Source organism: Natrix helvetica (assembly GCF_964273705.1).
Source record: "Natrix helvetica genome assembly, chromosome: 2".
Taxonomy (NCBI): Eukaryota; Metazoa; Chordata; class Lepidosauria; order Squamata; family Natricidae; genus Natrix; species Natrix helvetica.
The window spans coordinates 265,058,920-265,077,617 of record NC_138552.1 but is presented as its reverse complement, the minus strand read 5'-3'; the positions used below and the strand labels follow the sequence as shown (position 1 = coordinate 265,077,617).

Genomic DNA, 18,698 nt, shown 5'->3' with positions numbered 1-18,698 from the left:
GTGGAATTCAGGCCTGGGTTGCAGAACCGGCAGTGACCCAGGCCTGCCATGCCCCTGAACCGGTTCCCTCGCCGCTGCTGGACTGCCACCATTTTGTTTTTTAGTGACTGCGCAGTTTACTGTAAATTGTTTTGTGCATGTGCAAAGAACAATTTATGTTGAAGAACATTCACACGATGTGCGCAGGTTGCGAATCGGTAGTAAAACCGGTAGCAACCCACCCCAGAACCCACATCCTATCATGTTCTGAGAGCCATGTCTTAATCCCATCACCCTGGTGCTGAAGTGCAGAGCAGGGAGCTGCTTTGTCTTTAAAACATTTTTCTCCTTTTCTCATCCAGGGAAATTTAATATTTTTAATATTTCCTAAAATATTTCATTCTAGGAGGGGGTGAATGCTAACTTTTTTCATGTCCTTACCAGATCCAGGCTGTTTACTGCTTCATTAAGCTGGAAATATTGCCTTCCACTATCTGCGTGTTGCCTTTCTCCATATTTGTCTCCTGGGTGTTTTTTTTAGCATCTGGGTGCTTTTCTAAGACTGTCCTCTCTGCTTACTCCATTTCTCTTGTCTCTCTCATATCTCCCTTCATTTCCCACGTATCTTTTCTCCCACTGCTTAATTTCAGCATAAAGACTTCAATCAACTAAAGGAAGTCTCTCGCTAGGCTTGCCCTGATAAGCCTCATTTCCTTTCCGCCTCCTTCTACACGAGGCTAGAAATCCCAAACAATTATTTGGATAAGGGGCCATCTCTCTCTTACGCCTGCTATCAGATATGTTTTATCAGCAAAGCAGGGCTTCAGAGTTAATCTCTTCCTTATTTTCTCAATAAGCTTTTTGGTAGTTGGTAAAACTTGGGAGGGGTCTTGACTGCCTTAAATTGCCATCCTGGGTGAATGCAGCTTGCTCATTCTGTATAAGAGAATAAAGTGATGTGGGAATTCAGAATATGATCAACTCTGTCTGCAATTCGATCTCATTTTATAAGCCAAAACTACACTTGTATGGTTCTTGCCAAAGCCATTGTCTAGCCTTCTCTGTCAAGAAACCTTCAGTAAAAAAAGAACAATGCTATAATTTAGTTGTTTCATTCCCAGTGGATCCACAGCAGGATAAACAGTAACAGAATGAAGTTCTCTCTGAGGGAGGTGGAAAGGAATCCACATATTAGTTTTAAGTTCAGTTCTAAGGAAATTATAGGGAACCTTAGCAGAGAAAATTTGAGAAATAATCAGAAAATACTTTAATCCTCCCCTCCCGGGATACTACTGTAAGATGTATTTGAGTAGTTGTTACCACTTGTTACGTGTTAATAATAGTAAATACTATTTCCTTGAGGATTTTGATACTTAGAGCTTGCTTCATAACTGCATGACGAGCAAATATTCTCATGGAAGTGGATCGAGATTAGACATTAGCCTTTAAGAAACTGTTTAGCAGTAAAGTCATTCCAGGAAGCACAGATGATTGAAGAAAGCAGGAAGATAATATTTTATCAATTCAAACATGGAAGATAGGTAGTTGTGGCCAGTATGTGGCCTTCCAGCATCTGAGATCACACTATTCAACTCTGGTGGTAAAATGACAAAGGAGTGTGATTTTTAATTTTGTTTACAAAATTATACATAGAAATGAGAGTAGAAGGCAAGTCACCAGAGGAGCGCAATGGAATCCTTTCAGTGATTGCACTCTCTCAGTGTCTGGGAGCGGGTAATGGTTGAAGGTGGACAGGAACTCTTCACATGAATGTGAAAAGAAGCTCCATCAATGCAGGGTAAATCAGGCTATGCTGGCTGATGAAATTTGGGAGTTAAATTCTATGTAACAGTTAATGTAATAATTCCTCACGTAGTGCAGATTTCTTATCACCTTGAAAATGCAATTCAGTGGAAGTCTAAGGAGTGGTTAGGGATCATGAATAAAAGTATCCAAGACTTTCTGTGGCTGCATTCAGTTCGGGATCACCAGATTATACTCCTACAGTCTGTGACATCGCTATGCAGTATAAATGCCACTTGCAAATCATTAACAATAGGCAGCACCCAAATGGATGTGGAGTAATAATGAAAAAATTCCCAAAATTCTCCAGCTTAATAATGATAACTTCTGTCTCAATTTGATTCAAGGCTAGCATAGTTGAGACTGTGTTACCTTTCTCTGGCATCAAAACCATTTTGCAAAAGTAGCCTTCTGTATCTGGTGAACGTTACCTCACTTGCCTGGCTGTACTCCATGGTCAAGAGGAATTGGTGCATTACATCAGACTTACCAAGAGACATTTTGCAATACCGCCCTTGCATTTAGAAATGGAATAAACTGGGTTTCCCAAAATATATTAATAATTAAGGTTGTTCTCAACTTTCATGATGTCATAGAACTCTGAAAGCTTTATATAGACAGATCCCCTTCTTCTCCTAAATAACTTCAAGCAGCCTAGAGTGTAACACATCTGGAGAACATCAGCCTTCAGCCATGAAGACCCTTTTCCTTTTGTTTGCTGCTCTCTTGTTCTTCAGTCAAATTATTCCAGGTAAGAGACGGGGAAAATTAAGAGAGATACAGATTAAAATATTTACATTAAATTAAATACTGCAAATAGAGCAACTCTCAAATTTTAATGTATGGATTTTGATGACTAGCATTGATAAAGTAGAATTAATATGCACAGCTCTTCATGAGGATGTCATGAGATCTTTCCCTAGAACTGACAGCCAATTTTTCTTAGAATGTAAATATTTTATCAGTAAAGAATAACAGTAAAAAGATATGATAATGTTCAATAAAAGTATAACATTGCAAATATAAAAATATTACAAAATAGTAATTAAATGAAGGGCTTTTGAAGAAAATGGAGGTATATTTATAAACTATTAATAAAGAAATCTATTAGCTTTTTATTCGGCTTTTAACATATAATTAAATTTATCCGTATAGGTTAGCTTAAATGGCCATTTTCTCCATTTTAGTACAGTATATTATTTCAATATAATAATATTTATATAATACATTGAGATTCTTGATATTCCATCATATAGATGCCTTAGAAGGATTATGATTGAGTAGTTATGTGGACATTCTATCAATAATAATTATAGTTTTGAATATTAATATAACAAGCAGTGTAATTAACTTTTGCTTCAAAATTAAATAACAGAATAACAAAGTTGGAAGAGATCCTTGAAAAACTTTTACTCTAACCTCCTGCCAGGCAGGAGATCCTATATCAGGGGTATCAAACTCAATTTCATTGAGGGCCAGATCAGGGTTATGTTTGACCTCTGGGGGTTGGAGTGGGCGTGGTCAGGGTAGACATAGTGAGTTTGATGTCACTTGTGTCAGGGTTGCCTACGGTGGCCTGAGTGGTCTGCCAGAGAAAATGGGCTCCTGAGCTCCATTTTCAGCTGCAACAGCCTCCTGCAACCCTCTGCCAATGAAAATGGAGCAAGCTCCGTTTCACTGCCAGAGGCACCATGGGCCAGTCTTTTCTGTTTCCAGGGTGACCCCACAGGCCAAATCTAAGCACCTCGCAGGCCGGATCTGGCCCCTGGGCCTTGGGTTTGACACTCCTGCCCTATATCATTTCAGCCAAATGGTTGTCCATTCTCTTCCTAAAAACTTCCAATACTGAGCATCAACAACTTCTGGAGGCAAGGCAAATGTAACATTTGAAATGAAGGAGAAGATAAGTGAAGGGGATACATCGAGGAGAAAGAAGAAAGCAATAGAACTATGGGATTCTTGCTTCCCTTGAAAGTGCCTAAACTAGCAAATAAAAATATTAAAATAAATACCCAATGGACCAGGATAACATCTTACCCACCTACCGTAGATTATTGAAAGCTGTTGACTAATCGATGATTAGAATTATTTAGTAACCTTTTAAAAGACCCACCTGAAAAAATTTAAAATATGTTTATAATTACATTAGTTATTTATTATAATAAGTAAATCAAAATTAATAGGACTACCATCAGATAGCAGAAAACTCCTTTACTTATTTCTAATCATGCTGTTCTTTTTTCACTTCTGAATGGGTTACCTAGACCAGTAGTCCCTCACTGTCCCCTCACCTAAGCTTCCCCTCTGCATGTTATCCAAACAAAACTTCTAAGAAAAGATGAATAGGGAAGCTTCCACTATAAACTCATTGGATTTTTTGTTGTTGATTGTGACAGGAAGTTTTCAGCCTGCCCCTGATACCTTACAATGCAGGAGGAGTCACCATGGATTCTGTAAATCCTACTACTGCCCTCCACACACTATACCTACTGGAGGGAGTTGTCAGTGGGGAAGCCTGATTTGCTGTAAATCGTAAGTCAAAAGTCATTATATTTATCCATTGTGAAAAGGACCAAATAAATCCAGGTGTTTTGACTGTTAATAGATAGGTTTTATGTATGCCACAAGATGGGACCTTTGACAACAACATTGCTTGACTTTAGAAGATCTGGCTTTCCATTCTTGAATTCAGGACTGTGCAGCTACAGCTACAGCCTAACTGTGCCTTTTGTCCTTTGAATTGTTTTCTCTTATTTTTCCTAATACTCTGTTCATCAGGTAATGGATGGAAGAGGTGTGTGTGTGTGTGTGTGTGTGTGTGTGTGAAATAAGGATATATCTCCTCAAAAATAAGTTTCACTGACTTAAGTGTTCATGATGATTTGTTTTGTTTTGTTTTGTTTTATTGGTTTAGTTTAGTTTAGTTTAGTTTAGTTTAGTTTCCTGCCTTTATTGTTTTCACAAATAACTCAGGGCACCAAACATATCCAACACCCCTTCCTCCTCCTATGTCCCTCAGAACTACAACCCTGTAAGTTGGGTTGGGCTGAGAGAAAAAGTGCCTGGCCCAAGTCAAATTTGAAAGTAAAATCAACTTCTAGTTGCAGGGATTCACTGTGGCTCTGGTTGTTCAAAATATTTCTGTTTGCTATTTTATAACTACTACAGTTAGTCCGTGACTTACAACAGTTCATTTAGTGGCCTTTCAAAATTACAATGGGACTGAAAAAAGTGACTTATGACCATTTTTTACACTTATGACCATTGTAGCATCCTATGGTCACATGATCAAAATTCGGATGCTTGGAACTGAATCATATTTATGATGGTTGCAATGTCCAGGGTCATGTGATCACCTTTTGCGACCTTCTAAAATGCAAAATCAATGGGGAAGCCAAATTCACTTAACAACTGTGTTACTGCAGTAACAACTGTAGCAAGAAAGGTTGTAAAATGGGACAAAATTCACTTAACAAATGTCTCACTTAGTAACATTAATTTTGGGCTCAATAGTGGTCATAAGTCGAAGACTATCTCCATTTAAAAATTGTTAATGTTTAAATTAAGTATCAGGGTCCTGATACTTAGATATATTCTTCCTTAAAAGGAAGAGCCCTATATAAATGGATTTGGTAAATAACTATATCTCAGTTTGGTTTTTGTGTTTTGTAGGAATGTATTGATTTGGTTTTATTTCCACATGATTTTTTAAAAAGAATTCTTCAATATTTCATTGAAATATTCTAATATTTGCATTTTTGAGTGCAGTTTTGCCTAATCTGGTGAAGTTTTGTAAACAATTCCCTTTAAGAAAATTCAAATTTGCACATTGCCCATAATTGTTGGATTTGAGATGAGCGGCAAATAAATATTATAAATAAATAAGTAACTTCTACTAATATTCATATCTATAAGCATTTTCTCCTAATGTATGCTTTAAAAAAATACATTTGAAAATTTAGAAAAGTGCAAATATGGAAGCATAATTTCAACTATCACAAATTTAAGTAAGGTTCCATTCAAATAAAAGGCAAGCAATTGTTTGTTTTCTTTAACTGTAATTGGACTATTAAAGCAAAGTTGTGGAAATTTTACTTTAGAAACTTTCAAATCATGTGATTCCAAAACTTCAAAGAGATAAATTGTCCCAAGGAATTCCTTTATGCAGAATGTAGCTTATATCTGATTTGGCTTCTTATTGAAATCCTTCTCTTGATTAGCATTTCAGAGCGGATTAAATTATTATAATTCAAAGAAGAAAGTTTGAAGGTCAGCTAAATCAGCTTCCTCCTCAAGTGTATGCCTCTTGCTTTTACCATTTATTGTATTGCATAAATGCTCTTCCAAATCTTTCTATTCCTTTTTTAGGAATAGCTATCTTTTAAGTTAATTAATAAAGAAATTATTTTATTTTAATTAACTTGTTTCCCCCCCCCCCCTCTCTAGTCCTTATAGCCAGAGAAGGTGGTAATCAACTCAACCGTTGACAAAGCAAGACTTCAAGATTCTAGAGAAATACATACTGGCTTTGGAAATTGGTGGCTTCGACTTCAAAGTCAAGAATAAAGAGTTATTTGTTTGGACTATAAACTGACATAATATTCACACTCCTCTCCATCCTCTCCTCCCCTTTTTACACTTATTTTACACTTATTCATGTTTTGACTTAAGGGCAAATTTCAGAAAATATTAAGTAACCAGCTAGAAATAGGCTTTAATATCAAAAAGTATGGTTATTTTAAAGAAAGAGAGGCAAAAAGGAAGGGAAAAGAAAGATTTACTTGCTTTTCTGGAATTCTGTGGAAGAAATTTATATTTTTACTTATAAAAGGTAAATTACAGAGCTCATATAATCTATTTCCTTATGATATGCATGAAAAGATCTCATTTAAAGACTTGCACAATTATGCACCGTCTGCTTCATTTGCATATACTTGTTTCTTGTGCCTTCCAGTTTTTTTCCCCTCAAAGGTTTTTTAAATTATCAACTCTCTTTCTAAAGATTTTTTAAAGAGAAAGATAAAAAGTAATAGAAACTAATTTTAAGTACGAAAAAAGGAAAAAGAAATAAATCAAAGAAAAAGCTAAAAGTGCAAGAAAGGGAAAAGAACTAAAACAGATAGTAGAAAAGAGAAATAAAGAAGTAACTTCTAATCTTCTTTACAGCAGTAATAAGTACAATTATATAATTGCCTCTTACTTTATGGTTAAAATGTCTCTCTTTTTTCTAGAATCTATCCTGTCCAATAATCCAACCTATAAGTTATAAGTTCATTTCCCCCCATTTAATGCCTAGAGTTGATAAAGGGGTATCTAGTCAGCAATAAACACGTATATATCTTTTCTTTGATCAAAGAAGTTATCCCCGGCCCCCCAAAAAGCAGTGTAAATTATGATTTACATTGTAAATTGCAATTTCAGGCATGCCCATTTTAGGAAAATCACCCATGAGAGTTTGAACATTAAAAAAAAATACTTTATGCATTTGCACTGAGTGGTATCTCGTTTTTTCCTATTAATATTCCTTAGTCTTGTAAAATGTTACTAACAAACTCAAATAAATACAGATCTTAAAGCAAATTTGAGAGTGTTTATTACTGATTTTCCCATTCATATGATTTCTAGAAGTATTGGATAACATATCCTACCATTTCACCCAACCCATTATTACAAAGAATAGCAGGCTGAAGAAACCATCTCTATTACCCACAGGTGCTTTTTCAAAAAGCATCTGAGCTTTCTTTCTTTTTTTCTTAAAGATATTTCACTTCTCATTCAAGAAGCATCTTCAGTTCTGAATATATTTCAGTTTTGAAGAAGCTTCTTGGATGAGAAGTGAAACATCTTCAAGAGAAAAAAAAACAAAGAAATTCCAGTTGCCTTTTGATAAACGACCCTTGGGGCAACCATAATCTGGATGACTGAGAATCTTCATGGACATCTCTATTATCTTACTGTTATGAATTAGTTGAGATTGTACCTCCCAAATGATGGCTGCTTTTTCTTGCTCTGGAACATTTTTTTAAAGAGCGTGCTTTCAATCAAACTAATTCAAAAAGAAGCGACAATTTGAATAAAACAGGATTATTCCAAAGTTCATTGAATTCAAACTTTTCCATAGATTGTTACACTCCAGAAATATCATGGTAGCAGATGATTTATTCACATGACCAGTTTTCCCAGTATGAGTAGGGCCACTGACCTATCAGCCTCATCTCACCAGAAAAGTGACTTCCATCAATCTTTTCTACCACACATCAACTTTAATGCTTTCTGGTTCATGCTGGCTCAAACAGCCCTATCCAGTTTGCCTATCGAGTTTCATTTTATTGTAGGCAACATCTCCACTCCAATGGATTATTGTCTGCTACGGCAAGAACAATCCCTCATTCCTGGTCCCTGCCCTCCATGACCAGTTTTTAGCAAGTTCATCAATAAAAAGAAAAGCTTTGAGATTATCTTTTACAACTTTATGGTAGGCATGTTTTTACAAGCAAAGGATTCATCTGTCTTTTTTGTAACCATATGAAATTGACAAAAGTTTTCTCTTCAGCCCAAGAGGGGTAATGTAGGAGGAGAACGCACTAATCAATAACATGATAAATGTGGTCCAAGTGGAACAAGAACACCAAGGGCCAAGGGAATGGACAGGACTGACATATAAATATGAAAATGGACTTTTTAAATGAGTCTTCAGTACCAATTAGTCTTTTATTCAACTTAAAGCGGTAAAATACTAAAGCCCGAAATGGTCATTGTTTCTGCAGAAACTGATACATTTCTTCCCAGATTTTCCACCCATCATTATGAATGAAGGGAATGGTATGATTTTGTAACTGGCAGTAAATTGTTCTTTACAAGAGCTCACTGATAAAAACTTTAGTAGATTGGATGTTTTCTTCCCATTCCAGAGATTGCCTGGATGAGTCACTGCAGTTTTTCTGACACGTTTTTGTTTTGTTTATGAAGCAGTTTGCCATTGCTTTCTTCCTAGAGGTGAGAAAAAGTGACTGCTGAAAGTCACCCAAATGGCTTTGTGCCTAAAGAGGGACTAGAACTCATAGTTTCCCAATTTGTAGCCAAACTGACTATGCCAAACTGAAATGCAGTAGTAATGTATTTTTCTTAAAGAACACTGCTGATGCCTCCATTAACCTCCTAGTCTAGAGAGGAGGAGCCAATGTCGTGATGAGACGACGTGCGATCTCAGAGCATTGATACTTTTGCCACTGGGTGGTCCAAACGGACCAAAACCGTCCCACCGAGATGGTGAACAGGAAGAATATGTCTTGCTGATCTCAGGGACATCACAAACTCCCTGATCGATCAAAGAGAAGTTCTTCAAGCCGGCGACAAAAAATCCAGCCATTAGGCTGATGAAGTCGGGGTGGCTCCAAAACGGAAGGATACGGAAAGAGAAAGTGTTTCCAGCTGGTGAGGAATTTTTACCGTTTTAAAAGAGACTGCCTATAAAAAACTTAAAGTAATTTAAATTGGAGAACAGAAGAAATAAGCAGTGGAATTAAATTTGGAATTGTTTTGGACAATGGGTTATCTTACTTTTTAAATGCTATCTTCATGGATGGAATTTATGCAAGCCTTTTAAAATGAATAGATTAAGTTTTCTTCTTCTATTTTTTTTCTTTTATTATTCCTTGTAACCTATGGAATAAAATTCTCCTCTTTCATTACTGTGGGTGTTCTAACTCATTCAAAAATCAGAATTTTTAAAAACTTGAAATACAAAAAATATATATATATACAAAAAGTAACAAAGAAGATTGCAACAATTTGCTACTCAGAGGCTGGAGGTTTGTGTATTGGAAATGAAACACTCTTACTTTTCTCACTGATTATCCTGGCTTGGCACTCCAAGGTCTCATTGCTTGTTTATAGAGATTGATAAGAAGAAAAGCATACAGATGTCCCTTTGAAGTATATCTTTAACCAGAGAAAGGTGAAAATAAAACATTATTGTGAATCTATGCTTAATCTTGTTAAAACCTTCCAAGCTAGAGCAGCAGTGTTTGTTAGCTGGAGATAATGGCACAATTTCAACAGTAGAAAGAAATTTTAAGTCTGCAAAATATATTCTCAGAAATACAGAAATTATCAAACACATATGAGAGGATAGAGAAGAAGTTGGAAGACTTAGAGTATTTAACAGTAAAATATGATGAAGAAGTTGGAGATGTTTATCAAATGGAAAAAGAGTGGTTAAAATCCTAAAAATCGAAGAGGAAAATGAATATAAAGAAATTAAAATTGCTGATATTTATGGTGATTGGTTTGTCTCTGAAAATGGAAAGAGTGGAATACTGAAAGAGGAATTAAATGGAGGGGAAATCTACCCCAGATGACAAGATGCAGAAGAAGAAAAAACAAAAGAATTTATGAATTTAAAGAGAGAAATTTTATTAGCAATATCATTGATAACACTACCGACAATCAAAGATAAGCTGATTAAGGAAACAGAAGAAGGTCATTGAAATTACATGAGAGATTTTATAAGCAAGGAGTTGTTAAGGGGGGGTCCATACAAATTTGATTAAGGAGATGATTAGAGGACTGACACCACAAATGGCAGACGATATGAGACTGTTTTGCTACTGGAAAGATACAGGTTGATAGATGGAAGAGTATAATTTAAAATTAGTTAAACTTAGTGAAATTTAGTGATAATAGATATAATTAAATAAATAATTGATAATGATAATAATGTATACAATGTGTAGTGTCATGATAAGTAATAATTGGATATGAATATTGAATGGTACCCATGAAAGGAAGATTAGAAATCCTTTTGGATTATATATAAAGGTTAATAAAAAAAGAACTAAGTTAGATACAGTTAAGTCTTGATTATTAGAGGGAAAATGTTATGTTGCAGGATATAGTTAAATAAAGGAGGGATAATGATAACAATGTATATACAGGTATGGGTACAATATAAGGAAACATGATGTAAATTGTAAACAGTGATTTGGAAAAGAAGATTAGAAAACTTTGTTATTAAATATTAGGGATGTTTAGCTAGAATAGGACATAAGGATCCAGTGTTATTGGAGGATTTTAGAAATAGTAAATGAAATGCCAGTATGTGGTTATGTATTAAATCTTGGTATATTTTACGATGAAGGATGTTTAAACAATTATAGTCAAATGAAAATGGAGGTATGATGATGGTAACATGTATAAATATCTGAGTTAAAATGCTTGAGTTAATATGAATTATGTTTGTTGACTGTGGAAGAGATGCACGAAAGCCTTTTTGTAACCCACTGATACACTTGCTACAGCATGTAAAGAAGGATGTGTTGTGTTTGTTTTGAAAATAAAAAATAAAAAAATATTTTTTAAAAAAAACATCCTAGTCTACAACATCATGAACTATCAAGTGCATCTACCAATTATTCCGGTGCTCCACTTCTGTAGTGGAACATTTAAAGTGAGCAGCAGCTTGCAAACATCTCTCTTTCATGATCACATGGCTAATTTAGATAGGATTGAGAAGATTCATAATGGGAGCTACAGTCAAAACCCCTGACACACATGACAATGAAAAAAGGCAGGACTTTGATCACATGGTTGTGGCTAATGCTGGTAGGGCCTCCCTCTGCGTACTACTGAAACATATTAAGAGCCTGGATACGTAAGAGCATATGAATCTCTTGAGTAAATACTATTGGGACAATCTATATTCTATGGTGTTCAATAGGGCAGAGGGAATTCCAAGATAAGAAACAGGATGAGGTAGCTAAAGGACAAGAATAAGATATTCATTGCTTTTGATTTAATTTTCCTTCTTGTATGAAGGAAAGTATGTCTACTTTCTTCTGATTCCACATTTAAAACATTTTTAAGCATTCAGCTTGAGCATCCAGTATTTGAAGACTCCATGTTTTAAATGCAGTGACGTGCGGTGAGGTTTATGACTGGTGAGGCACTGACACAGTGCTGGGTTTCAAATATTTTTAGACTTGTGGACTTCAACTCCCAGAATTCCACAGCCAGGCATGCTCAGTTCCAATTTAAAGCGACAGCATTTGTTTTTCTCCTTTGCTCCTTCTTTCTTTTTCTTTTTCTTCTCCTTCCCCTCCTTCCTCCCTCTCTCCCTTCCTCCCCCTCTCTCAAACACACACACACACACACACACACACACACACACACACACACACAAGTTGGATTGGACTATTTCTCCTACCCCTTCCCTCTCTCACTGACTCTCAAACAAACCCCCCCACACACAAAAGTTGGATTGGATATCTTTTCCAGTGGCTTGAAAGCAACTCCTCTGCCATCCCCCCCCCATTCCCCTGCTGCCTTTCCCAAACACCTCCACCATTGCAAATGCAGCCTGCTGTCTGGGCGGGAAATGCCTGGAACACAATAAAGCCCACCCACCACCTCCTGCTGGCAGGCTGGGGTGAGAGGAGAGGCAGAGAAGCTGGAGGGGAGCCGAGCCGAGCCTTCCAAAAGAAAGAGGCTGGGGGGAAGTGTGTGTACTACAGCATGGCTCTTTGCCTGGCTTCCTGCCTCCTCCTGTTGTCTCCTCAGTGCTCACTTGTGCTCTCCCTCCCCAAGTGTAGTTTGATTGCAGGTGGAGCCACGTTGCCTTTTCAAACTTGTAATCAGTGAAGCTGGGCTAGATTTTTATATAGTTTTATCCAGCTGTGTGTGTGTGAGAGAGAAATGAATGGGGGCCTGGGGAGGAAGTCACTACACTTGGGAAGGGAGAGCACCAGTGAGGTTAAGCAGAGTCATCCACGGTGAGGCAGCAACTAGCTCAGCTTTTTCCTTTTACTTTTTTTTTTCATGATGAGAGTGGTGAGGCTGTGCCTCACTTGCCTCACCTGACTGCACGTCACTGTTTAAATGTAGTAGTTTGGTTTCAGGTCAGTTATTTTTCTTTACGTAGTTAGAATTTGGCTTATGAGAGTTGGCTTACACAAATCCTGGACCGCACTAACAATAAATATTCTAATATTTTCAATTCTAGTGAAATTATTATTTTACTATTTCTGTCTTACCTTGTCCCTAGTATAATTCTGATGCTTAGTTATGTGGCCTTCAATAGCTTTTGCTTATAAACATTATTTTTCTTTACTCAAGGATTAGCTAGGCTTATTTATTTATTTACTAGATTTATAAGGCTGCCCAATGCATACAAGGTGATTCTGCATGGCATTCAACAAAAGGCAAACAGTAAACCAACCGGTTCCCGAAAATACACAATGTTTAAACAAAAATAATATCTAAACATAAAATACAAAATATAAAAATGGTAACCAAAGTGTTAGATTTTGGGTTGAATGGAAAGACATAGAGTGATGTTCAGCTGAAGCTCTTTATTGTAGCACAGTAAAACACCAGCAAAACAGTCTGGCTGACAGCACTCCTTTTTTTAGGTGGCTGTCAGCCGGGCAACCAATCAGTTTAAAGCAGTTCTCCCGCTTAAACAGTGGACCATAGTAAAGACTTCAGTTCTTAGCTTCAGTAACTAATTACAATACGTGACACCACTCCCCACTGAGACAGGGCATTACTCTTTATTACAAACATAATCATGCAGGTAGGCAGGGCGATGGGTGGCCACCCGTACCTGCACATTTCATTTGAAGCAGCACTTTAACCAGGAAGGTCGGTTGCTGCTCCTCGATTTTCCTGTGGCTTCATCAGGAACTCAGCCTCTGGCACTTCTGGCATGGTTGGAACCAGTTTGCCCAGGACTTGGTGCTGACCGCCTCCTGATTCTCCAGGTGCCTGCATCATTGCACTGTTTCAGGTTGTTGTTGGCTCTGGTCTTGGCGGGGCCTCAAAGTCTTTGTGTGTCTCCAGTGGAGAGTTGGTTTTGGGTGGAGTCCATTCTGGTTGGCAATGGATGGAGGTGTCCAGGCAGCTATGCAAGTGGTTGATGTGCTGACGCCAGATGTGGCCATACTCCAGCTCTACTTTGTATGATCATGGTCTGGTGACTGCTACAATTCAGCCTGGGATTCAGAGTGCACCCCCAGCATAGTTGTGGGTGTAGACTACACCCCCCATAGCAAATGACCAGAGTTGGCTGGTCAAGACAGGGGGCGTCTCTGAAGAATATTCTGGGTGTAGCCAATATAAGTCCGTTGGTAGTCGGTGGCTCATTAAAAGTTCGGCTGGGCTTCTGTCAGTGACGTGCGGTCACTAGAGGCAGGGGAGGCAGGGCCTCACCTCTCTTCATGGAATAATAGTATATAATATTATATACTATATATAATATTATATACATCCGTCCGGCCGCGCCCGGGAGACGCGGAGGGAGCAATGTTGTCGGCGCCTCCGGATGACGAACCAGTCGCTTGCTTTCGGCATCGGGAGGCCGACAACATTTCTGCCTCCACGTCTCCCAGGCGCCGAAGCAGTCCGGCGAGCGAGCGAGCGAGGCAGCGAGATCTTCGGTCACTCGTCCACCGGACTGCTTCCGCATCTCCCGGGCGCGGATGGACGAAGGGAGCCAGAATGGCGCCGAAGCAGTCTGGCGAGCGAGCGAGCAAGATCTTCGGTCACTCGTCCACCGGACTGTCTTGGCGCCATTCTGGCTACCTTCGTCCATCCGCGCCCGGGAGATGCGGAAGCAGTCCGGTGGACGAGTGACCGAAGATCTCGCTGCCTCGCTCGCTCGCTCGCCGGACTGCTTCGGCGCCATTCTGGCTCCCTTCGTCCATCCGCGCCCGGGAGATGCGGAAGCAGTCCGGTGGACGAGTGACCGAAGATCTCGCTGCCTCGCTCGCTCGCTCGCCGGACTGCTTCGGCGCCATTCTGGCTCCCTTCGTCCATCCGCGCCCGGGAGATGCGGAAGCAGTCCGGTGGACGAGTGACCGAAGATCTCGCTGCCTCGCTCGCTCGCTCGCCGGACTGCTTCGGCGCCATTCTGGCTCCCTTCGTCCATCTGCGCCCGGGAGATGCGGAAGCAGTCCGGTGGACGAGTGACCGAAGATCTCGCTGCCTCGCTCGCTCGCTCGCCGGACTGCTTCGGCGCCATTCTGGCTCCCTTCGTCCATCCGCGCCCGGGAGACATGGAGGCAGAAATGTTATCGGCCTCCCGATGACGAAAGCAAGCGACTGGTTCGTCATCTGGAGGCGCCGACAACATTTCTCCCTCCGCGTCTCCCGGGCGCGGATGGATGAAGGGAGCCAGAATGGCGCCGAAGCAGTCCGGCGAGCGAGCGAGTGAGGCAGCGAGCGAGGCAGCGAGATCTTCGGTCACTCGTCCACCGGACTGCTTCCGCATCTCCCGGGTGCGGATGGACGAAGGTAGCCAGAATGGCGCCGAAGCAGTCCGGCGAGCGAGCGAGCGACGCAGCCTGATCTTCGGTTGCTTCCAGAGCCGGAGCGGGATGGAGCAGCCATCGCCTTGGAAGTGAGTCGCGCGGACGGAGCTTTGGGGCTGAGGAGAGAGGCAGGGACGGAGGGAGTGGGGGGAGAGGAGCCGCCCCCCTCAACCCCCAGGCAATGGGGAAAGCTTTCCCGAAATGGGGGGGGTGCCGCGGGAAATAAAAAGGGCGCGCGCTGGGGGGGGACGAAGGAGGCTTTGGCGTGCCTTAGAGGCGGGCGGGCAAGCAACGAAAGGAGCAGTGAGGGCGGGCGGTGGCTGCAGGCGGCAAGGCTTGAGCGGGGTGAAAGGGACTGGTGCCGGTAGAGGAAGTAATGCTACGCCGCGGTCCCCTTAATGTTCACTCAGGAAGGCGGAGAACGAGACCACGTGGTCTGCACACGTGGTCCCATTCCCCGCCTTCCTGATGACGTCACCAGCCTCCCCAGCCATAACCCTCACCGCACGTCACTGGCTTCTGTTAATCATGGTACTTGGTGCTACATGCTGGAATAACAAATATTTGGCAATTCAAGTTTGCCAGTTCCAGGGCCCATTCGAGCAATGGCTGATCGCACCATTCTTTCTGCCTGTCCATTGCTGACTGGATGGAGCAATACAACCAGGGCATGGCAGATGCCAAGACTTACCAGGAATGTTTCAAACTGGTTGCGAATTGCAGGCCATTGTCAGACACCAGGATGTCTGGAATTCCAAGGGGTATGTGTGTATATATATGTATATATATCTACAGGTGAGGGATTTCATCCTGGTGATGCCTGGGTGACTTACTTGTAAGGCTTCCAGAACAGGTCATCACAGTTTCAGGGAATGATTACTCTATTTCCCCACAGTAAGCAGCCTTTCTATGTGGACACTTATAGTTGCTGGGCATGGAAAGGTGTACATTCTGCTCTGATTCCTCTTTGGCCAGCCCCTCCACATTCAATTGAGAACTTGAGGTAGGGTTTGACCTTTCATGGATTGTTTTGTAACCTTGGTGGTAGTAATGGGGCCAGATGGCCATTCCTCTATTAGGAGAATGGGGTGTGTGTGTGACTGGGGCTGCGTTTTCTAGAATGGCCAGCAGGAGGTATCAACTAAGAAGGTCTGCATGATTTAGGTCAGTGATGGCTAACCTTTTTGTTGTTGGGTGCCAAAAATGTGAGGACACGCACATTCTGGGACCCATAATGCAAAGCATGCCCCACAGGCATGCACAACCCCCCCCCCCCCACGCACCCCATGTGTGCTGCACTACTTGCCTCCTAGCTGAGCTTGGTATTTCCTCCAGGGGGCTGGGGGAGGCTGTTTTTGCCCTCCACAGGCTCCAAGAAAGCCTCCGAACCCTGGGGAGGGCAGAAAATGGGCCCAAAAGGCCTACTAGAAGTTCAGAAATGACACTTTTCTGGCTTCTGAAGGGCCTCATTTCCAAACTTCTGGTTGGCACACTGGCCCCATTTTTTGCCCTTCCAAGGTTCTGAAGGCTTTCCTGAAGCCTGGGGAAGGTGAAAACAGCCTTCCCCGGGCCCTTGGAGGCCCTCTGGAAGGCAGAACTGGATCATTTCCGAAGTTCTGGTTTGCCTGTTAGACCCATTTTTCACCTCGACAGACTCCAGAGGCTTTCCTGGGGAGGGCAAAAATGGCCTGCCCCATGCCATAAGTTCCCCATCATGGTCTTAGGGACTTACCCAGTTGGTGGATGAGTCTGTAGTTATAAGCCGCTAAAAACACAGTCCAACGCATCATGCATGGTGACAGGATGGTTGGTATTTGTCTGTCTTTATGCATAAGCATAAAGAGTTGCATCTGTAAGTATCTATGACATTGCATTTTATACCAACTGTAGTTTCTGGATGGTCTTTAAGAGCAGTCCTATGTAAAGCATGTTGCAGTAATCCAATCAATAAGGACTGCATTGCCTCCCAGTGTAGAAATAGGCACATAGGAATGGTGCCTAAGGTACAGTTGTACAAACACCTCCCTCCCCCGACACAGCTGCCATCTCTTCAAAAAGGAGTCGTGAATCTGGGAAAAATCTCAGCTTATACGCCAAATCTGAATGGAGTACGTTCTTATATATGCAGTGGTCTTCCTTTATTCAGTGACTTTGTACTTATGGTGCATATTCTGTGTACATATACCATCTTGTGAATAAATAACCTCAGTCATTTTAGGCCATTTGACTATTAGTCTATGGCTCTAAAATATTCAATTTAATACATTGCTTATGATTACTATTCTTTAACATCCCATTTTCAAGGTTAAGGTGCTTCAGTTTTACTTAGAACTTCCATTCTTCTTTCGGACTATATCAGTTGGTTGCTCTGAGCCAATCTGACAGTTGTCTTGGAATAAGTCTTGTAAAATAGGAAGTGGCTGATGATATTCTGGGTTGTGTGCCATCCAGAACAGGATGAGTCATTTTATGCTTTGAAATATTTCTTTCCACAAAAACTGCCAAATTTCCATAGTCCAGAGTATGAACAAAATGTTTCAATATTTTCTAGAACATCCCACCTCTGCATATTGAAACGTTTGCAGTTACCTGACACTTACATTAAGATGTTGCCAGCAACAATTACAATTTATTTTATCATTTTATTCCACTTGGACTTATAATTTTTTTTATTGTAAAATTTTTATTGTTTTTTTACAAATGTTTTAGGGGAAAAGGTAAATAGATGTAGAAAAATTTTGACAGCTACATCATGCGGACGGTAGAAATCCCCCCGAATCTCACAACTTTAACCAAAAAGAAAAGAAAAAGCATCAACATTTGAATAAACATTGGCAGCTTTTTGTTTTTACATTCAATCATCAATATATTCAATCATCTTTTGTATCACTTCCGAGAGTTACATTATAACAATTGCAAAAATGTTTCAACTCATTTTTGTGATCTGAGTCTTCTAAGGGTTGCGTCCTCCCTCGTCTGCTGGCAGAGCCGCGGCCCCTCCCTCCTTCACATCTTGTGTACTGTCCCCTGTTTGATCTAGGAGGGCACTATTTTTTTTAATAAAGGCCTCCGCCTCCGCAACTGTGTTAATTCTAATTCTACTGCCTTCCCAGAAAATTAGCATTCCTTCTGGCAACAACCATTTAAACCAGATTCCATTGTTATATAATTTCTTTGCTAAAGAGGAGTATTTCTTCCGCTTATCTCTTACTTTCTTTGGAATCTGTTTAAGAATGGTTATTTCTTTGTCTTTATATTTTAGTGGTCCCACCCTTTGAACTCCTAAGACCCCATCTCTTGTGGTCTTTCTAAGAAATTTAACATGTACTTCCCTTGGCACGTTGTGTGTTCTAGCGTGTGCTGAATTAATCCTATAGATCAAATCAATATCCCACCATAGCTGTTGTTTGTCTCTTTTAATATGTTCTGCTAAAATTGTGGTCATAATCTCCTTGAGATCTTCATTCTCTGTTTCTGGCAAGTTTTGGAATCTAAGAAAAAAAGACATTCTCTCAAATTCCACCTTTATCATATGTTTTTCAAATTCTACATTCCCCTTCTGGATTACCTTAACCTCTTCCCTCAGCCCAGTTGCGCCCTCCTCCAGCA

The 18,698-nt window shown here is 40.3% G+C and overlaps 1 long non-coding RNA gene across 1 annotated transcript in view; it reads left to right on the top strand.

The window, feature by feature from the left end:
• Positions 1–2,379: 2,379 nt before the first annotated feature.
• Positions 2,380–18,698, top strand: part of LOC309385901 — a 216,433-nt gene continuing 200,114 nt past the window's right edge. Inside the window, exon 1 of the long non-coding RNA XR_014174306.1 lies at positions 2,380–2,533. This is a non-coding gene — a long non-coding RNA (uncharacterized lncRNA). The remainder of the gene's footprint in view (positions 2,534–18,698) is intronic.